Consider the following 23,076-nt stretch of genomic DNA (forward strand, 5'->3'; position numbering starts at 1 on the left):
TGAGGACAGGAGGAGAAGGGGATGACAGAGAATGAGATGATTGGATGGCATCACTGACTCAAGGGACGTGAGTTTGAGCAAGCTCCAGGAGATAGTGAAGGACTGGCATGCTGCAGTCCATGGGGTCAAAAAGAAGCAGACACGATCTAGTGACTAAACAACAAATTGGGACTAAGGGTAACCATCGGATGATGAAATTCCTTCCTCCCGGTCTCTCTACTTCACGTCACATGTGCAGGTGGTTGGGTGTCCAATCATCCTCCTGTGTCATCCACCCTCCCTGGGACTCATCCCCCATGGCCCAGGATGTGCCCTAATCTGCCTTCCTCTCCACCCTCCAGACCTTCCTAACATCCTGGGGAAGTCACCAGCTGACGCAGCTCCCATCAATGGCCCCTCTTTCCCAACTCCTCCTCCCAGCAGCCAGGGACGACTTCGCCTCCTGTCCCCTCCAAATGTAGGGCTGCTAACAGCTTCCCTCTGTTGCTGGTTCCCACATACTTCACCCCTTTATCATTTCCTAGCCCTGCCTACACCTATGTGAATAATTCTTTCATCACCTTCTCTTCCGCTAAACAATGTCATGGTTTAATTTGATTTCCCTTAGGACCATGGCCATTCCAACTCTCTTGCCCCAAATTCTGTGAAAACTTCTTAGTGCCTTTAGGATAAAACCCAACCTCCTTTATGCCCTCCCTCCCTGACCCCATCTCCTATCATTCTCTTCTAGTCCACTAGGACCGTGCTGTGTAAACTCTTTGTCATTTGGGGCCCTGTGCATCTGCTGTTCTGGAATGTTCTTTCTCCCTATGTTGGTGCAGTTGCCTCATTCTCATCATTACGGTTTTTGTCATACATTCACTCTTCAGAAAGCCCTTTCCAGGCCACTCTAGGACACAGCCCTTCTCCCTAGATGTCAATCAGATGGTCCTCCTTTTTTTCTGAAGAAAATAATTTATTAAATTTAAACCAGAGAATTGACATGCAAGTAGCAATGTGACTACATGATTTAAAAAAGAAAAAAAAAAAGGCAGAAGGAAGGAGGTGCCCTGCTGAATTAGGCTATTAAGTGGCAGTGAGCAGAATCAGCTGGTGACTCCATCCCATTACCCTGTTTTACTTTTTTCAGCTGTTTCGCTGTCTACAATTATATACATTATACCTGCAAATATGTCTGGTTTCAGTCTTTTCTCCATGCTCCTGTCAGCTCTGCCTTGTTGCTGTTTAGTCACTGTCGTGTCTGACTCTCTTTACCACTATCTCTGTCAGAATTCCAGCGAGACATCAATGATGGCACACTCGAACTGAGTCACATGAGAACAGTCTCTTAAAAGAACCATTTAGAAAGACGAGGGCAATGAGGGAGAGTGCGATCCCCTAGGGCTCATGACGGCAGGACAGTCAGAGTGCTGGACAGAACTCTGAGAAGGTAATGGAATGGAGAGGGCTGAGCCCCATGGCAACCTGGCAGGGGGCGGGTCCACCGGCACTCCCCTTCTTCCAGTCTCCTGCCAGTGGGAAGTTGGAGGGTAAGGGTGTTGATGCCATGCACAAGGTCTGTTTCTGGGGTCACAGAGCAGGGTGGGGAAGATCAGAGTGGGCCTCTGAAGATGCAAAGAGGTGTGATACAGTAACTGTAACACAGTCAGGGGCCTTGCTGTGTTCAAGATGGTGCTTGGCACCAGGGCCCACCACATTTCACATTCACCAGGGCCCAGCGAGCAGCATTTACCTAGAGTTGAGCGACATGGCAGCCCTGCCTGGCAGCAGGATCTCCGAGAAGGAGACATGGAATGAGTCCATGATTCCCCCACGGGTTTGGCTCCAGGTTCTGGGGACTGATTAGGGAACATTTACTCCCTCCATCACAGGGAAAGAGTCACTGCATCATGGGCTTCCTGAACACTGACCAACATCTTGGCCATGGCTCTGTAAGATGGAGAGAGAGAATTCCTGTGACTGGTAGGCTCCTACGTTCTGTGCCAAGGACATTTCTGAAGTTGAAGAACAATCTCTATTTATGTGCAGCATGGAGAAATGGGAGGTTGTTTTGCATTGTGTTGGGAGGCAGAGAGGAGTCAGGTAGCAAGCTGGCAACGTTCCTGATTTTTCATGGAGTGTAGAGCTCTCTGGGCATGGTGGGGGGAGGAACAGAATCATCCATCTACCAGATTAGCGGCTGAATGGGGATGAAGCCGAGTCATTACACACTGCTGCCATCAACCTTTAGCAAGGTGGAGAGCTGCTATTGTGACACGTAGGGAGCAGGTAAATGAGTTTTTAATCAGAAATCCCCCTCGAGTGCCTACTAGTTGGAATGTGGCAAGAATTCACAACAAAGTGAAGACAGAGTTTACCTCTAACATAACATGCAGCCAAAGGAACTGTAGGTACACGATGGAGAACCAATTACAAGAGACACGTTCCATCATGAAGGGTGGAGTGGGAGATGCTTGTCAAAAGGGTTTGAACATTAAGCTAATGATGGGATGAAAATTGCTGCCAAAATAGATTTCCCCATTTCCGCAGTGTAGGACAGATTGAAAGAGGAGGCGACCTGGGATGGCTGTGGAAATAGAGAAGCAGGGGCAGACAGGACAGACTGCCAGGGTCTGCAACGCCCTCATCCTGCTTATGCCTGCATATATGTCCTTCCATAAACACAATGAAGGTGCAAACAGCTGTGAGCTCTGTGCTGCTGCCTTTACCTGGTACATTCAGTTTCCCAACACATCCTTCTGTTTGATCCATCCTATGTTATTTGCATGAAATAATGTTGCCATTGCTTTTAGTTGCTTTGCCTTAACTTTGTTACAAAAAAAGAAGCACAGATGCATGTTAATTTCGGGTAGGAATTCTGCCTCCCCCATGGGGGAAGCTGCTGCCGGCTTGTTGACTGATGACACACTGATCCACCAAAAAAAAGAGAATAAAAGAAGGAAGTGCAAGTCCTCTGGGGACAATAACTTCAAACTTATAATGCTGGAACTTGTTCTTTCTTGCCCTAAATCATACTGAGGCATCAGCTGATAATAGATTAAGAAATTTACTTGCTACATGAAATTAGCATTTGATCAGGTGGATCCTTATTTATTCAATATTTATGGAGCCCTTACCATGTGCTAGACTCTGTGCTAGGCATGGGCGGTATACCAAGATAGTTAAGACATAGCAGATACCCCTGCCAAGGAGCTCACAGTCTAGGGGGTGGGGGGCAGGGGGTACAGGATGTGGGCGCCTGAGCACTGCTGCAGTGGGGAGAACACAGGGTGTTGTAGATCTAATGGGAGAGGCTGCTGACCACGACTGGGGCTGAGGGTGGTCAGAGTGTCTTCCAGGTCCACGCTCCACCCTGCTCTGTGCCCTGCTGCTAGCTGGTAGGGACTGCATCAAGAGGCCCCCAAGCCTGCTGTGTTCAGTTAGATTTGGTCAATGAGGACCCAAAGCAAAAGATGAGCAGAAAGGGGGAGAGAGAGTCTGGGGTGCTAGTTCTCTCTAGGATTCCTCCTCTCAGGATCATTGCAGTCTGAGTCTGTATCTACTCCTGACAGGTAGCCCTTGACACACAACTCTTTCCTTGGGGCTCTAGAAACCTTCCCTTCTCTGGCTCTTTCTAGCCTCCGGGATGGTGACAGTACTACTAGTCATGGGGTGCTGTTCCAACAATTTTTGGTTTCCTTATACCCTGCTCACTGCTTTATAATTAGTCCCTTTACTCAGTCAGTTCAGTTCAGTCACTCAGTCGTGTCCAACTCTTTGCGACCCCATGAATCACAGCATGCCAGGCCTCCCTGTCCATCACCAACTCCTGGAAGTTGGTGAAGTCCTGGAGTTCACTCAAACTCACGTCCATCGAGTCGGTGATGCCATCCAGCCATCTCACCCTCTGTCGTCCCCTTTTGCTCCTGCCACCAGTCCCTCCCAGCATCAGTCTTTTCCAGTGAGTCAACTCCTCTCATGAGGTGGCCAAAGTACTGGAGTTTCAGCTTTAGCATCATTCCTTCCAAAGAACACACAGGGCTGATCTCCTTTAGAATGGACTGGTTGGATCTCCTTGCAGTCCAAGGGACTCTCAAGAGTCTTCTCCAACACCACACTTCAAAAGCATCAATTCTTCAGTGCTCAGCTTTCTTCACAATCCAACTCTCACATCCATACATGACTACTAGAAAAACCATAGCCTTGACTAGATGGACCTTTGTTGGCAAAGTAATGTCTCTGCTTTTGAATATGCTATCTAGGTTGGTCATAACTTTCCTTCCAAGGAGTAAGCGTCTTTTAATTTCATGGCTGCAATCACCATCTGCAGTGATTTTGGAGCCCCAAAAAATAAAGTCTGGCACTGTTTCCACTGTTTTTCCATCTATTTCCCATGAAGTGATGGGACCAGATGCCATGATCTTCGTTTTCTGAATGTTGAGCTTTAAGCCAACTTTTTCACTCTCCTCTTTCACTTTCATCAAGAGGCTTTTGAGTTCCATTTCACTTTCTGCCATAAGGGTGGTGTCGTCTGCATGTCTGAGGTTATTGATATTTCTCCCGGCAATCTTGATTCCAGCTTGTGCTTCTTCCAGCCCAGCGTTTCTTATGATGTACTCTGCATATAAGTTAAATAAGCAGGGTGACAATATACAGCCTTGACATACTCCTTTTCCTATTTGGAACCAGTCTGTTGTTCCATGTCCAGTTCTAACTGTTGCTTCCTGACCTGCATATAGGTTTCTCAAGAGGTAGGTCAGGTGGTCTGGTATTCCCATCTCTTGAAGAATTTTCCACAGTTTATTGTGTCCACACAGTCAAAGGCTTTGGCATACTCAATAAAGCAGAAATAGATGTTTTTCTGGAACTCTCTTGCTTTTTCCATGATCCAGTGGATCTTGGCAATTTGATCTCTGGTTCCTCCGCCTTTTTTAAAACCAGCTTGAACATCTGAAAGTTCATGGTTCATGTATTGCTGAAGCCTGGCTTGGAGAATTTTGAGCATTACTTTACTAGTGTGAGAGATGAGTCCAATTGTGTGGTAGTTTGAGCATTCTTTGGCATTGCCTTTCTTTGGGATTGGAATGAAAACTGACCTTTTCCAGTCCTGTGGCCACTGCTGAGTTTTCCAAATTTGCTGGCATATTGAGTGCAGCACTTTGACAGCATCATCTTTCAGGATTTGGAATAGCTCCAGTGGAATTCCATCACCTCCACTAGCTTTGTTCATAGTGATGCTTTCTAAGGCTAACTGGACTTCACATTCTAGGATGTCTGACTCTAGGTGAGTGATCACACCATCGTGATTACCTGGGTCATGAAGATCTTTTTTGTACAGTTCTTCTGTGTATTCTTGCCACCTCTTCTTAATATCTTCTGCTTCTGTTAGGTCCATACCATTTCTGTCCTTTATCGAGCCCATCTTTGCATAAAATGTTCCCTTGGTATCTCTAATTTTCTTGAAGAGATCTCTAGTCTTTCCATTCTGTTGTTTTCCTTTATTTCTTTGCATTGATCGCTGAGGAAGGCTTTCTTATCTCTTCTTGCTATTCTTTGGAACTCTGCATTCAGATGCTTATATCTTTCTTTTCTCCTTTGCTTTTCACTTCTCTTCTTTTCACAGCTATTTGTAAGGCCTCCCCAGACAGCCATTTTGCTTTTTTGCATTTCTTTTCCATGGGGATGGTCTTGATCCCTGTCTCCTGTACAATGTCACAGACCTCCATCCATAGTTCATCAGGCAGTCTGTCTATCAGATCTAGGCCCTTAAATCTATTTCTCACTTCAACTGTATAATCATAAGGGATTTGATTTAGGTCATACCTGTATGGTCTAGTGGTTTTCCCTACTTTCTTCAATTTAAGTCTGAATTTGGCAATAAGGAGTTCATGATCTGAGCCACAGTCAGCTCCCGGTCTTGTTTTTGTTTAATGTATAGAGCTTCTCCATCTTTGGCTGCAAAGAATATAATCAGTCTGATTTCGGTGTTGACCATCTGGTGATGTCCATGTGTAGAGTCTTCTCTTGTGTTGTTGGAAGAGGGTGTTTGCTATGACCAGTGCGTTCTCTTGGCAAAACTCTATTAGCCTGTGCCCTGATTCAATCTGTCCTCCAAGGCCAAATTTGCCTGTTACTCCAGGTGTTTCTTGACTTCCTACTTTTGCATTCCAGTCCCCTATAATGAAATGGACATCTTCTTTGGGTGTTAGTTCTAAAAGGTCTTACAGGTCTTCATAGAACCGTTCAACTTCATCTTCAGCGTTACTGGTTGGGGCATAGACTTGGATTACTGTGATATTGAATGGTTTGCCTTCGAAACTAATTCTCTCTAATTGCTCAGTGATAACATGGCATCTCCCTCCTACTAGATCCTGACAGTTATGGCACGTTTGGAGGGAGAAGTGATGCATGAGTTAGGTGGCAATGGGAAGTAGAATAATTGGGATGAAGAGGGGAGAAAGGTCCAGTCAGAAGCAACAAGCAGCCAGTGCAAAGACATGGAGGAAAGTGAAATCAAAGTGTTCCAGAAGCCAGGGAATGATCCCTGCATTCTTTTTCCTTCATCCCAGCATCTACTTGGACACCAGGTCCAAGTTCCTCACCATCTCTCCAACCTGCCCACTTGTCTCCATCTGCTCTACTTTCCTGATTTCTTGCCTCCATTACTGTATCAGCTTTGCAATCATTCTCATATCCCTGCCAACAACTCTCCCCATAGCCTTTAGGTTAAATGCAAATTCCTGGGCAGGGACCCCAGCCCTCCTGCAAGGATCTGGGCCCTACCTATTTGTCACCTGCAATTGCAAAATATGGTTTTAAATCTTTTTTTTTTTTAGATGGAGGGGAGAAGGTCCCAGGAACGCAAAAATACCTAATGGCCAGGAAAATCATCTGTCCCTATTTCTCTCATCATCCTACTCTTATTCTGGGTGGAAAATGTGCTTCAAAACTCGTTTAAGCAGCTATTATAAGATGGATACAGTGCCATGCAGATTGTAATCTAAAGAAGAGGGAGAGAGGCTCTTTGAACTCAGGGGGGAAATCGAGAAGCATGGAAGAAAAAGAGTAAAGAGATGGAATAATCAGTGAGAAGTACTGTTCCTCAAAAAACTGATGACGTGGGTGAGTGGGAATTTCCTAACACATGATCCCAGCGTGCTGAACTCTGCGTGTGTGCAGGAAAGTGACACAGCATTGTGGCACCAGATCTAGTTTCCAAGGCAGGAGCCTGAAGCTAAAAATAAATAAATAAATAAATATTCAGTTGATAAGACATAAAGCAGTAAAGATATGACTTTCCCTCTAGATACATTTGTATCATGTCAGAGTTAATCTTGATTTTGCTGAGACTCCTAATATATAAGCTCAAAAGAGAAACAGTAACAACATGTAAAATGTAAAGTCATCAGTGAGTATCCAGATACAATTTCAACCACTTGGGCAAACAAGAAAATAGAATTAAATGATCAGAACACTTCTATAAGTGTTCTGTCAACTCCAGGATGAAGTGCTAGCTATAGCTTATCTCTAGGGGGTGGAATTATAAGTTATTTTATCTTTGTTTTGCTTGCCTCTCTATTTTCTTCTGTTCTCACAATGAATACCTGCAAATTTTGTCTCTAAAAATCAATACAATTTTTCAAACCCAATTATACAAATTATAATGTCACACATTGAGGAATTCTTTTAAGAGAATAGAAATATATGATGTTGTTTATGAAACTGAAAAATTGAAATAAGCTCACCATTCATCAATACAGGACTGATTAAATATTATATTTTAGTCTACCCTCAAATGATCACTAAAAATTATTACTGAGATCTATATTTATTGATGTGGCAGATATTTACAATCCATTGTTAAAAATAACGTATAAAAATGTATGAAAGGAGTAAGTATGACATAATTTCCTTTTTCAAAAAAATTTAAAATGCCCTTTTAAATACGGGTAGGAATATACATTAAAATATCAGCAGTAGTTGGAGTATTAGAAATACAAGTAATTATTTCTTCTCTATATCTTTTTTACAAGTGTATAATTGCTTTACAATGTTGTATCAGTTTCTGCTGTACAACAACACGAATCAGCCATATGTATACATATATCCCTACCCTCTTGATCCTCTGTCCCCTCCACCATCCCACCCCTCTAGGTCATCACGGAGCACTGAGCTGCTGCTCTGCGTTATATAGCAGCTTCCCGCTAGCTATCATATGGTAGTATATATATGTCAATGTTACCTTCTCACTTTGTCCTACCCTCTCCTTCCGCACCACACCGTGTCCGCGAGTCCATTCTCTTCATTTCTGTCTTTATTCCTGCCCTGAAAATAGGTTCATCAGTACCGTCTTTCTAGATTCCACATATATGTGTTAATATATATTTATTTTTCTCTTTCTCACTTACTTCACCCTGGATGACAGACCCTGGGCTTAAACTTAATTATTTTATTCTTTACTCTTTTCTAACTAGAAAAAAAAAAAAAGTCTAGTACTTCTACTTTTAAAATTAGAGTACAAGAAGATAGTCAGATGTGCATCGGATAAAAAGTTTTAAGAAACATTCTCCTGAAACAACACTTCTCTCATTGAAATCCAGTGTGATTTTTGAAAGGAGAACCCCCCTCCAAAAAAAAAAAAGCCTACTGCCACAGATTTGACATCTCCAAGGTTTAACAAACCATTTCCTCATTAAACCTGCTTCCCCTCCCTGCTTCATTGATTGTAACCATTCTTTTTTTTTTTTTTAACTTAGTTTATTTATTTATTTATTTGGGTGCACCGGGTCTTAGTTGTGGCATGTGGGATCTAGTTCTCTGATCAGGGATCAAACCTGGGCCTCATGTACTGGGGCCACAGAGTCTTAGCCATTGGATCACTAGGGAAGTATTGTAACTATTCTTGAGCTCAGAAATTTAGTTGCTTGCTTCCCAAACCAATGGGATGCAATGGCTACAAAAGATTCATGGCAAAAATAAGGGTATGTTTGCTAATCCATCAGTCATGTTTGACTCTTTGTGACCCCCATGGACTGTAGTCTATGGATTCTTTACTGTCTGAGCCACCCAAGAACCAGGGAAGAAGGGCATGTTTAGGATGGGCTAAAGGGAAAGGTTGGGCTTCCCAGGTGGCTCAGTGGTAAAGAATCTACCTGCCAATACAGGAATCCTAGGAGACACGGGTTTGATCCCTGAGTCAGGAAGATCCCCTGGAGAAGGAAATGGCAACACACTCCAGTATTGTTGTCTGGAAAATCTTGTGGACAGAGAAGCCTGGCAGGCTAGAGTCAACAGGATGGCAAAAGAGTCAGACATAATTCAGCAACTAAACAACAAAAACAGAGGGAAAAGCATGTTCCGCAGGAGGAAGGGCATGGACCAAGGCTGAGTTGAAATATGCACATGATCTTTGGAAAATAGTGTTGAGAAGTTAGTGAATGAGTGGGGAGTTGGTGAGGGGAATGGTGGGAAGTATGATAAAGTGGTCAGATAGGAGGGTCTTGTATATCAGACTGAGGGGGTCTTCAGTTTATCCAGGTGATGACACCGTTAAGTTTCTGAGCAGCAGAAAGATGGGAGGTAATTGGAATTTTAGAAAGACTCATCTGAGGGCTGAAAGCAAAATGATGGATTTTGCTGCTGTTCATATTCTGGGATGAAAAGCCTCTGGATTAAGACAGAAAGCAATTAGAGAGGAAAGAGTGACAAATGAGAGACTTTCTGTATTGGTCAGCGTTCTCCAGAACATAACCAGTAGAGGGTAGGGTGGGTGGATAGATGAGTGGATGGATATAGATAGATAGATGATAGATTTATTGTAAAGCATTGGCTCATTTAGTTATGGAGGCTGAGAAGTCCCGAGATCGGCAAGCTGGAGATCCAGGAGAGCAGATGGAGTGAGTTCCAGTCTGAAGGCCATAGGAATCAGGACGCAGGAAGAGCTGATGTCTCAGCTCAGGTTCAAAGGCAGAAAAAGAGCAATGTCCCAGCTCAGAGACAGTTGGGCAGGAGGAATTTCTACTCACTCCCTTGAGGGCTGGTTTTTCAGTTCTGTTCAGACTTTTCACTGAAGGAATGCAGCCCATCACAACTGGGCAGGGTGATTGATCCATCAGTCTACCCATTCAAATGTTAATGTCATCCAAAACATCCTCACAGACACCTTCGAATAATGTCTGGGCCACAGGATGCCCAGAAAAGTTGACACATAAAAGTTGACCGCACTTTCCAAAGGAAAAGCAATATAGTGTTTGTTTTTTGGAGGTCCGCCTGCAAGGAGTATGCCTGCAGGCTTGTTTCACCTCGAGGAGACACACCCCATGGCCTCTCAAACATAAGCCAGACACTCTTCCATCCCACAAGAGCAATGGCTGTGAAGTTGTCCCCTGAGCCACTGGTCAGGTCTCACAGCGCTGATTGTTGTGTTTGCCTTCTGCATGATTTATTTATTTATTTATTTTTAAATTTTATTTTATATTTAAACTTTACAATATTGTATTGGTTCTGCCATATATCGAAATGAATCCGCCACAGGCATACACGTGTTCCCCATCCTGAACCCTCCTCCCTTCCCCATACCATCCCTCTGGGTCGTCCCAGTGCACCAGCCCCAAGCATCCAGTATCGTGCATCGAACCTGGACTGGCGACTCGTTTCATATATGATATTATACATATTTCAATGCCATTCTCCCAAATCATCTCACCCTCTCCCTCTCCCACAGAGTCCAAAAGACTGTTCTATACATCAGTGTCTCTTTTGCTGTCTTGTATACAGGGTTATTGTTACCATCTTTCTAAATTCCATATATATGCGTTAGTATACTGTATTTATGTTTTTCCTTCTGGCTTACTTCACTCTGTATAATAGGCTCCAGTTTCATCCACCTCATTAGAACTGATTCAAATGTATTCTTTTTAATGGCTGAGTAATACTCCATTGTGTATATGTACCACTGCTTTCTTATCCATTCATCTGCTGATGGACATCTAGGTTGCCTCCATGTCCTGGCTATTATAAACAGTGCTGCAATGAACATTGGGGTACACGTGTCTCTTTCAATTCTGGTTTCCTCAGTGTGTATGCCCAGCAGTGGGATTGCTGGATCATAAGGCAGTTCTATTTCCAGTTTTTTAAGGAATCTCCACACTGTTCTCCATAGTGGCTGTACTAGTTTGCATTCCCACCAACAGTGTAAGAGGGTTCCCTTTTCTCCACAACCTCTCCAGCATTTATTACTTGTAGACTTTTGGATCGCAGCCATTCTGACTGGCGTGAAATGGTACCTCATAGTGGTTTTGATTTGCATTTCTCTGATAATGAGTGATGTTGAGCATCTTTTCATGTGTTTGTTAGCCATCTGTATGCCTTCTTTGGAGAAATGTGTATTTAGTTCTTTGGCCCATTTTTTGATTGGGTCATTTATTTTTCTGGAATTGAGCTGTAGGAGTTGCTTGTATATTTTTGAGATTAGTTGTTTGTCCGTTGCTTCATTTGCTATTATTTTCTCCCATTCTGAAGGCTGTCTTTTCACCTTGCTTATAGTTTCCTTTGTTGTGCCTTCTGGATGATTTAAAGATAAGGAAGACCGAGGCCAGAAACATTTAAATTACTTGCTAAAAGTCTCCCAGCTATTAAGTGGCAAAGCCTGGACCAGGGTGGGAAATAACCTCTTGATCACCTACAGTGGATAGGGCAATAGGCCAGCTCCTCATTATACTTTATTTTGGTTAATCCTCACAGTAACCCTGTATGCTATTATTATCCCCATTTTACAGATGAAGAAACTGAGGCTTATAAAGATTAGAAATTTCACCCAAAGTAGGCAGTGAGACTCAGGTTTGGAACTCACATCTCTTTGACTTTAAAGCCCTATGCTGTGATTTCCTGGTATATGACAGGTCGCATGAGAACAGAGGGAAAAAGTTAAAGGTGACCAGGGGCAAAGAGCCAGTGTAGCCCAAATGATGGGAGTGAATGAGCCAAGAAATTCTGATTCACTCAGCAGTGTCTATATTTCACTGCTCAGGCCTACGGTTTGGCCCAGATCTCTCTCAGCAAGTTTCCTTGTCCATCCCCCCAACAGGCCTGTGTTCAAATCCTTGGTGCTGCTCAGAACCACAGAAGGGCTGGAACTTTTTGATCACACCAAAGAGGAACGTTTGCGTCAGCAAACTGAAAGCAGAAGTCCCAACTGTCAGAGATGCTTACACTTTGTACACCGCCTATTCCTTAAAAACTAAGCAGACCTAACTCACCGGCTGTCTGACTAATTAGCAGAATGTTCTTTAGGCAGACAGAACTCAGAAGCCTCCAACAAAATAGTGAGTTCAGCTCTTTGGAACGGCATTTTTCTTTTTCTTTTTTCCTTCTCTCTTACAGGAAAGAAAGTCTGAGCGGAATGCTTCGTGGCCAACTTTCACCAGGGTCTTAAATATAATTTCTTCAAGGTGCTGAGATGAGTAGATGAAGAAAAAGAGAAGAACTAGAAGCTCCCTTGGGAGTTCTTTTCATCTTTTCTGCTGATTTCTGCCCTGTGTTGCAGGGAAGGTACGAGAAACTAAGAATCAATAGGATTTGCTGGCACCATATTGCTCAGGTGTACACTGAAATTAGACATCTGTTCCATCCCTCACCTGCATTTACCTAGTTTCCTGGAGCTTCCATTTATAATGCTAGGCTCTAGCTGCCCCGAAATAAGAAAATCAAAAAGAAACACACAGCTAGCATATATATGACATAAAAATGAATCTGACCAACCATCAGGAAAGGTATTCTGTCCCTCTCCTATACACTATACACAGGCTATGTGTACATTACCCACACTGGTCTACACTTTTCCCAAAAACTCTGAACTGAAGACTCTCTGTGACCCCCAAGAAGCAGTGTTTTATTTTCCTGAATCATACCCTTGAATTGGCACTTATATCAAACAGGCACAAGGAGAAGGCTTCTCTGAGACTAGAGGACAGAGAATTGTTATAAGTGCACCTTTCTCTCTCAGATGATTTGCCTAGTCCCTGAGGCTAGGGGACCAGGCCCTGAGCCTGTTAAAGCCCCCACAGAGAGTCCAGTTTATGGTAGGTCTCCAGAGGACAGGTTAGAAGTCAGAACCCTAGAGAGAGAGCAGGTCGAGGAGATGGCTAGGATGAGAACAGAGACAGAAAAGCCAAACGTGGAGGAACATTTAAAGCCCGAGAACAGGCTGCTTCTGCAGTCCCCGTGATAATGCTGACTGGGATCTGATTTTGTCACGGAGTTCCAGTTAGGCGGGAACAAAGCCCAAAGCGGTGTCAGGTGGCTGCAGCAGGGACGCAAGGCCACAGCCGGCTGGCAGCTAATGAACTGGCCGGAGCGAAACCAGAGAGGGTTCAAAGACAGTGGAGAGTGGCACCTGCCAAGCCCTGCCAAGGACTGATACGCCTGGGAAACAATGAGTGAAGCTTCAGCAATTAGCATCAGTCCTCGGCCCTGGGTGCTGGGTGGCACTGATCTATGACACAGCCTCTCTGTCCTGGCAGGCTTCGAGAGGGCAGAAAAGACATTCTCCTTTCCACAGGGATTTCCATAGTTACGATGGTTGTCTCAGCTGCTATTTTTGGAAACAGTCTGTCACAGGTTAGCTATGAGCGCTCCTTTATGATGTTGTTCTTTTGTGGTTGACACCCTACCTTGTAAAAGACACTTTTCTGTTGTTGGCTTCAAGAAGTGACCTGTCTAGCTGTTACTATTACTCCATGTTCGTGGTCATGATTGTAAAGTAGGGTATACATATTTAATGCATAGGTAAGCAAGAAGCCAGGGTCACTAATCTTCATTTTGAAGAGTACCATGCTTGTTGCAAAAACCATGCAGCAGTTTATAGAATGTTTAGTGCTAAGGCAGCTGCAGTATTTCCTGCCAGGGTGCCAGTGAGTTTGGAGATGGAGGAGAAGGCTGGAAACTGCATCTGCATGGCTCTTTCACAGTATTGAGAAGACCTCAGTTCTCTACATCAAAGAGTGAGTGGGGACTTTAGTCCTAACTAAGATCCCCACCCCCCACCCCCAGCCCTCCTGCTTAGCTTAAGCCTTCATTTCATCCTGACTTGCAATCTTTTCCCACCCATCCCAGGCAAAATCTTGTTGGGTTTAGCATTTTAGTCTCAAATCAACTTCCTTGATTTTCAATATGTTCATTTCAATTTAAGTAGCAACACGAGTTAGCCTTTCCTCCTCTCTTTTGAACCCACCATCTCTTCTCCATCCCCCGCAGTCACAGCCTAACATCCATTCCCTCTAAGCTCTCTCTATTGTAAGAGCCTCCCACCTTTCTCCCATTCATCCTGATGCCTGAAGGAACTCTTAATGTATATGTAAGCCAGTCACCCCGCTTCTGGAACAATTCACTGCAGTATCCAATCTGACTCCCTTAGCGTGACATCTCCAGGCTTTTATGATGTGACCCCTGCCTACCATTCCTGGAAAAATGAAAATAGCTCTTTCCATTGATGCGGAGGTGAACAATTGTAATGAAGGCCTTTGTAAAGGGGCTCCAGGATTAGGAGGTACTGAACACTCTTCAGCATGTTGTAGCTGCCCCCAGATGACTTCCATTTCCACAGAGCAATTTCCGCCCCAGAAATAATGACCATCATTTGATTCTGCCCCAAAATGAACTCTCTTAGGCTCTTCCCCAGGTCAGTCCTACAAGGGGGTGGGGCTTCACATCAGGGCAGGTCACAGAGACATTCTTTTCCCAGGTAAATACCTTTACCTTGGCAGCATTTGCCATTTAACATGGGGGAAAATACAAGCAATGGAAGAGGATTAGTGATGCTGGGGAGCTCCTTTCACCTGGTGACATCAGAGCACTGGAGGAGACCGCCTATCTGTGCAGCTTTCCTTTGCAGGTGACTTTTCCCTGGGATGAGTGAGTACTCATTTTTGAACCCCAACCAAAGAGTGCTTTGGAAGAACAGCCTCAGCATGGTCCTGGCCTCCCCCTCCCCCAGGACTTGGAGGTTAGGCTGCAGGTGGTCTCCTCATCCCAGGAGCACGTTTCTTCTGGAAAGATTGCACTGGGGGGCCTTCTATCAGGAACACTTCTGCACCTCCATCAGGCACCACCCACACTCAGCCAGCTTGTGGTATTTGGGGGCTGTCTTACTTTCTCAGAAGTTAGGGAACAATCTGGAAGGGCCAGTTTTGTGAGTTTTCTCCAACCTCACAGATGAATTCAACACAATGTTTAGCAGAGTACAAGACATTCTGACCTACCTCCTACCCTTTTGGGAAAGCTTAAAAAACACATCAAACACAAAGTGACGGCACTGTCACCATTCGCCTTCCGGACGTCATTTCTGGCCTCGTGCAGCTTGTGTTCAGTTTTTAGTGTGAGCAGCTGCTTCCAAAGAGAAGTCCTCATCCAGAGACAGAAATGGTTGGATGGCATCACCGACTCAATGGACATGGACAGAGGAGCCTGGAGGGCTACAGTTGGACACGACTGAAGTGACTTATCATGCACACACGCAATGGACATGAATTAAAACTATGTTGAAAAATAAAAACAGAAAACCCCATTCAAATTGTCTAAAGTAATAATAATATAAATTATTTGTTCAGTAGTAATGATGTTTCAGGTCAGGTTTGATCCAGCAGCTCACACAATGCCACTAAAGTCAACTTCTGCCTTGTCATAACATGGGCTCCACATGACATGAGCTGCAGCCCACCTGGTCCTATACCCTTCATCCCATGGCTACAGCAACTGTAGGACTCACATATTCACATTCCACTGCCCAAGAATAAAATATCTTACAAATAGAAAAGAAAATGTTTCTTTCTGAGAAGCCCTGGCAAGCATGTTACATTGTACTGTCTCAGATTGTCTACATGCCCCAGAAATAATGCCACCCAAACCACAGGTAAACCCAGTTCTTTCCCCACAGTGAGACCATCTCCCTGCTAAATATGACAAGCATAGTCATAAGTGTTATTCTGACTAAAATTCTAAACTCTTATCCTTTGCCTTGCTATAACCTTCTACGTGGAGCCCCTCCTGGCAGACACCCTAGGCTTCTAAATATCTCTTCTGAACACAACTTGGGTCACTGATCCCAGACGAGTTCTGCAATTGCTTGCCCCATTGGACCGAAGCTTAATTTTGAGGTGACCATCTGTCTAGCTCCCTCCTATTACTTCTAAAGAGCTTTCCCCTGTAACCTAACTTCAGATCCAGCCATCTGCAGTATGGTGAGAAGCGGTGGTAAGGTGAGGGATGGGCCCACCTCCTCAGTTACTCTAATAGCTTAGCATAAAAATAAACCATCCCAGTCTGTTCCAGACCATCCTCTTTTGGGTCCCTTCCAGTTAGCTGCCTTGCTTCCAACTCTAGCCCCTTAATGAAAAGAAACACTGGTGACAAGCATGATATTTGCTCGTCTACTGAGGGCTTCTTCAGCAAGTCAGCTGTTTTCATTTCTCTGCCATGGTTTTTCCTGTGGTCATGTATGAATGTAAGAGGTGGACTATAAAGAAAGCTGAGCACCAAAGAATTGATGCTTTTGAACTGTGGTGTTGGAGAAGACTCTTGAGAGTCCCTTGGACTTCAAGGAGATCCAACCAGTCCATCCTAAAGGAAATCAGTCCTGAATATTCATTGGAAGGACTGATGTTGAAGCTGAAACTCCAATACTTTGGCCACCTGATGCAAAGAACCAAATTATTTGAAAAGACCCTGATGATGAGAAAGATTGAAAGTGGGAGGAGAAGGGATGAGATGATGAGATGAGAGGATGAGATGATTGGATGGCATCACCGACTCAATGGACATGAGTTTGAGTAAACTCCTGGAGTTGGTGATGGACAGGGAGGCCTGGCATCCTACAGCCCATGGGTTGCAGAGTCGGACACGACTGAGCATTGAACTGACTGAACTGAGGCAGCCCATGCAGACATGAGCGCTAACCAGGAGAGGATGAGAATAAGCCCCTGAAGGCAGGGCACAGACCTGTTTTCCTGTTCAAATTTCTCAGAGGCTCATGGGAGCGCGCTTCCTTCTTTGTAGGCATCCGGATTCATGAACCTCTGCGTGTCCCCTTGGGGCCCGCTGCCCATCCATGTGTGGTGCACCCTGGTCTGGGCACCCACCTCACCGAGACTTCATTCCAAGCCACACCAGGGCTCAGCCTGACAAGCCCACAGCTGAGCATTCCTCTGATCCTTAGTAAACAGCTTACCTAAACCTTGAGAACAACTGTGTTTGTGCTTCTTCCATGAGTCACATGACTGATCCGTCACCCAAGATGCAGATGCTCTGTGTATCTACCTGAAAATCTGCCTGTCCTCCTCGGCTCTGTCACTGGAAGATCCTGGTCAGCACAGATGAATCCTTTCCTACTGGAGCCCCACTTCCACTCCTTGACTTTGATGCATAGATAGCCTCCCCAGGCACAGCAGTACCCCAGGATTCTGGTGGGTGAAATTCCCTAAATTGGCCTCCTAAAACCACTCCTTTTAGATAAACCTCCATCCTCATTCAGAAAATCCTGCTTTCCTTCCAGCTGTCTTCGTTTTTTCTCCTAAAAGCCACATTTCATTAAAATTTCACACGCTACTCTCTTCTCCCATATTTTCATCCTAAAACTGCTGAAGAAAAATATTTCACTCTTCTCTTTTAATGTTTAATGTACAAGTAGCATTCTTTCTTCTTATCATTAACATATTTAAAAATCCAGTTTTATACTTTTCAGTGCATCTCATTGCTCTGTGGTGCCCAGCACCTCAGAGTATAAGGCTGGGGTGTGATCTGCTCCACAGTTCTGCTTTGCACAAAAGATGTTTGAGACTTCAGAAGAGCATAAAAATTAATTTTTCTTCCTTTGCATTGAGTCCTTGGATATGTTTTGTACACACCTGTGTTAGTATAGGGCTCCTTTATGGCTCAGCTGGTAAAGAATCCACCTGCAATGTGGGAGACCTGGGTTTGATCTTTGGGTTGGGAAGATCCCCTGGAGAAGGAAACAACTCCCCACTCCAGTATTACGGCCTGGAGAATTCCATGGACTGTAGGGCTTCCCTTGTGGCTCAGCTGGTAGAGAATCCACCAGCAATGTGAGAGACCTAGGTTCAATCCCTGGGTTGGGAAGATCCTCTGGAGAAGGGAATTAGTATAAGTGACCAGCAATGCAGGGATTTTCTGAAAGGAATATTTGGATAAAAACAAATACAGTGAGAAAAGGAGAGTAATTCTCTGGTTGTCCAGTGGTTAGGACTCTGGGCTTTCATAGCTAAAGGTGAGAGTTCAATCCCTGGTCTGGAGCTAAGATCCCACAAACTGCATGGTGAGGCCAAAAACAGATAAATACATAAGTGAATAAAATATGGAAAAAGAGATAAAATATTGCAAGCAGCCTCTTAGTTGTTTTTTTTTAAGAGATAAGGGACTCCTTGTACACTGTTGATAAGAATGTAAATTGATGCAGCTACTGTGTAACACAGTATGAAGTTTCTCAAAGAAATGAAAATAGAACTACGATATGACTGGGAAAAAAACCCCAAACCATTAGTGCAACTGATACATGCACCCCAGTGTTCATAGCAGCACTATTTGCAATTGCCAAGACATAGAAACAATCTAAATGTGCATCAACAGATGAATGATTAAAAAAAAAAGATGTAGTATATATACTAGAATACTACTCAAACATAACAAAGAATGAAATTTTGCCATTGGCAGCAACATGAATAGCCTTGGAGGACATTATGCTATGTGAAATAAGTCAGATAGAGAAATATAAATACTGTATGATATCACTTATATGTGGCATCTAAAAAATATAACCAACTAGTGAATATAGTAAAAAAAGAAGTAGACTCCCAGATATAGGGAACAAGCTAGCGGTAACCAGTGGTGGTGGTAGGGGGACTATCAGGGTGAGAGAGTGGGAGGTGGAGACTGCTGGGTATAAGATAGAGTCAAGGACGGATAGTACAACATGGGGAACAGAGCCAACATTTTGAAAAAACTATCAGTGGAAAGTAACCTTTAAAATTCTATAAGAATATACAATTAAAAAAAAAACCATGGTGGACACTACCCTTTCTGAAGCTCCAGTCCTGGAAGTGCCTCTAGCAATAGAACTCTAGGCTGGGGAAGAGACACTTAGCACAGTGTACTTCAGAAGACAATCTAGCAGAAGGGGATGGTGGTAGCACCGTGAAGGGGGAGGAAAAAGTGGGCATGAGGGAGAGAGCCTGTGGGGGACGTTCCTGCCCACGGAGGGTGCTCATGAATGTGCCTGATGCCCATGACCATGGCCAGGATCAGAGGCAGCTGACACCCGGTGCTGCCACTCAACAGCCCTGATCTTGGAATGAACAACTGACCCTCCTCCGAGTCCCATCTCCCTTGTCCAAGAATGGCCAGGGTATAAATCAAGGCAGAAAAGCTATACTAGCCTTGAAAAGAGTCCCCAAAAGTCTGCCAACCCAAAATGACACCAAATTATCCCTCAACCTATCTGGCAGTCAACATTTGCACAGCTTTTCATATTCACAGCTTGGGGAGCTGAGGGCAGTCAGTAGTTAGCAGGTAGAACACAGAACAAGACTAAGGTTGTAGGTCTTGTTTTCAGTTCTTCTTAAGATTCTGATTCATAGCCTGATTGGATCAGTCTCAAGGCCATTTCCCACAAGTCGAGGCCGCCTGCACAATTGCAGGGCTGAACCCAAAACTTGGCATCAGCCCCTCGTGGTCCATCAGTCCTGAGTCAGCAGCTCTCTCCTCACAGCAGTGATTTCTCCTTTCCTCTCATGAGTCCTGGCAGACAGAACAAACACATTAAAACCTAAACAGATGAGAATGGCAAAGCTTACTTGAGCATTCAAAGATCAATGCAGTTAAAAACATCTCTGTACTTTCAACTGACTGATTCACTGTTAATGTGGAGTTACCTGTTCTGAGCTTTCACAATCTGCTAAGTGTTCTGTAATTGTATTTAGTGGTATGGTTCTGATATTGAACACTTGGGAACAGATATGATAAATAAAGCATGTTGTAAGTATGCTTACTCTAGGTTTGATTACTTTTTGGTCAGACAAGCATGGATTTGAATGCTACTATGCCACTTGTTTGAGCCCCTTAAATTCTCTGAGCCTCAGCTTTTGCATCAGTAAAGCAGGACAGTTAAACCATTAATACCTAGGGTTGCTGCAAAGATTAAATGAAATAAGATTTAAAAAAGGCCTAACAGAACATTTGAAAATATACCACATCATTCGTAAATGTTCAGCCACTAAGTCGTGTTCAACTCTTTATGACCCCATGGATTGCAGCACGCCAGGCTTTCCTGCCCATCACTATCTCCTGGAGTTGGCTCAGATTCATGTCCATTGAGTTGGTGATGCCATCTAACCTTACTAAATAATAGCTATTATTAATGCTACAGGAATAAAAGTTGCAGTGTAATGTAACCAGAAGATTCAGATAAACAGTCACTTTTGTTTTTCATTCACCTCTATTTATTTATCTTTAGCTGTGCTGGGTCTTCACTGCTGTGCTCAGGTTTTCCCTAGTTGCGGCGAGTGGGGGCTACTCTTTGTTGTGGTGCATGGACTTCTCCTTGTGGTGGCTTCTCTCATTGTGGAGCATGGCTCTAGGTGCTCGAGCTCAGTAGTTGTAGCGCATGGACTTAGTTGCCCCGTGGCATATGGAATCTTCCCAGACCAGGAGTGAACCCATGTCCCCTGCATTGACAAGTGGATTCTTATTCACTGAACCACCAGGAAAGTCCCAGAGTGACTCTCAAAAAGTTTTTTTCTTCCTTCGTGGCAGTCAACACTGTTCCCTGGGCACCTACACTGTACCAGACCCCATTCTAGAAGCAGGAAATGCAGCAAGGAACAAGACAGGTAAGGTCCCAGTTCTCCCAGGGGTTACCTGAGAATGGCAGGAGATAACAGAAAAAGAAATCATGAATAAAGAAGATAATTTCAGATATTAAACAGTGATACAATAAATAGACAGTGACTGGTGGGTTACCAGGGAATAATTAGGGAATTATAGTTGAGGTGACACCTGACAGAAAGAGGAGACACAGGAGTGTGTGGGGGAAAAGACAGAGGAAGTGGCAAGTACAAGGCCAGAAGTGGAATCAACCCTGGCCTGGCAGAAGAGGATGGGGACGAATTTACCTAGAGCATAAGGAGGGAAGAGGAGAGTAGTGTGAAATGAAGTTGGAGGACTAGGCAGGGCTTCTGATTTCCTATCTCAGCTCTGCTGCCAGCAAGCAGTTACATCTTGTATGTGCGCTTGAACTCTCAGAGTCTCAGTTTTGCCATCTATAAAATGGGGTTAAGGGGTGGGCCTTGATATGGTCCTTTCAACTCTGTGATCTGCATACAATATAGATCGGATATTGTGTTACTTTTTCTATGATGACAACACTGGGATCCATTATAACTCTTGCAAACTGCCTGGTTTTGTTTGTTCATCAGTATGTTGACCTTGAGGAAAGAGTTACCATAAAACCAACCAGGCGCCAAGGTGCGGAATGCTTTATCCCCAGATCTCAAAGCATCCTTTGAGTTAGTTGTGGCCAAAAGATTAACTGACCACAGATTCTTTTCAGTTCCTGGTTTTGTTTTTGGAAAACCACTAGCAGCTCACAGACAGTCCCAAGAAGCTAGCTTTTAATTGTTTTTATTTGAATTGTTCTGCGCTGTGTCTTCTTGACATTTTTTCAAACAACTGGGGAGCATGTATGAAGACACACAACTGGGTTTAGGGAAATTTTAAGACACATTCTATTTTGTTCAATAGTGTTACCTCCCATGGAAAATCATGCTGAATGGCCGCATGAGTGTTGCCATGCTCTTTGTAAATCTTCATCATCTGGAATATGAAGACTTTAACAGTATTCTAGTAGCAGTCTCTTCTCTAGGGACTTAATATGCAGTTAGTCCACTATCAGGGCAAATGTACCTTTAGGAAATGGCAAACCATTCACCATTATTACCAGTAACAGTGCTAATTTAAAGTTAGTAAAGGGAATTCCCTGGCATCCAGCCATTAGGACTCAGCAATTTCGCTGCTAGGGTTGAATCCCTGGCCAGGGGACTAAGATTCCTCAAGCTGCACAGTACAGCCAAAAATAAGTAAATAAAGTCAGAAGAGACAATTAAATGAAATTCTAAGCTATTCAGATCAAGAAGGTTGCTGCTCATCTGAGGTACCTCTAGGATAACAGATATACCAAATTTATCCTGATCAAGTGAGTAATTGACTACCCTGCTTAAAAGGCAGCTATTTTTCAAACCCTTGTAACTTCTGTGGTGTACTACTCCAGAACTTTTTAAGACAACAAAAGCTTTCCATGTTCTTTCTTATGCCTAACCTGAACCCCTTATATTGATTTTCAGATTGTTCCCTCCAATTCTGCCTACATGATGAAGAATAAGCTGGTGATCCTGGCATGTTAACTTTTAAAAATAAATAATAACAAGCAACACACGTATTGTTTACTAATCTAGGTTCTAGACAGAGGACTCATTTAATCCTCACAACAGTGGCATGAGGCAAGTACCCTTATGAACCCCACTTTACAAGGAGGGGCACTGGGGTACAGAAGCCAGACTGAGATTTGAATCCATGGCATCTGACGCCAGGGTCCTTGCTTTCGCCAGTCTACCATTTTGCCCCCTCATATTTAAAATCTCTGCCGAGTCGATATTCACCAATCTATCTCTTTTTTGGTTGAAGTGATTGATGAAGAGAAACAAGAAACATTCTTTTTTCTCCCATTCTTTAATAAATAAATGTAATCATTTCCTTCTTCCTGAAAATGGAAGCCTAAGATCTGTGTTTTGTCTCAAAACTTTCACAAAAGGTGTTTTTTGATTTATGTGTGCTTTGTTGTTAATAGATGAAAAGCCTTGCTGGGCCAGACTAAGCCCATGCATTTCCCACTATCTGATTGTTTCAAAAAGTGTGATCCAACACTGGAGTTACAGCTGGAATTCTGCCTGTCTACTGGGAAATTACAACAGGCCACAAGATTAAGTGCTGAGCTGAGGCTGGCAAAGTGGACTGGAAAACCCAGGAGACATGTTTTAC

General features: G+C 43.8%; 1 long non-coding RNA gene across 3 annotated transcripts; it reads left to right on the forward strand.

Moving 5' to 3' along the window:
• Nucleotides 1-1,291: 1,291 nt before the first annotated feature.
• Nucleotides 1,292-22,807, forward strand: LOC101905340 (uncharacterized). 3 transcript variants are annotated; one of them, XR_009495421.1, is made up of 5 exons: nt 1,292-1,529; nt 1,872-1,962; nt 12,361-12,528; nt 20,797-20,873; nt 22,383-22,807. It is a non-coding gene; the product is annotated as an uncharacterized lncRNA (long non-coding RNA). The 3 variants fall into 3 exon arrangements; XR_003035919.2 differs by lacking the exon at nt 1,872-1,962 and having other exon boundaries at nt 1,292-1,555; nt 22,383-22,805; XR_009495418.1 differs by lacking the exon at nt 1,292-1,529 and having other exon boundaries at nt 1,580-1,962; nt 22,383-22,806.
• Nucleotides 22,808-23,076: the final 269 nt, after the last annotated feature.

The sequence above is a fragment of the Bos taurus genome, chromosome 1, assembly GCF_002263795.3.
Source record: "Bos taurus isolate L1 Dominette 01449 registration number 42190680 breed Hereford chromosome 1, ARS-UCD2.0, whole genome shotgun sequence".
Classification (NCBI taxonomy): domain Eukaryota; kingdom Metazoa; phylum Chordata; class Mammalia; order Artiodactyla; family Bovidae; genus Bos; species Bos taurus.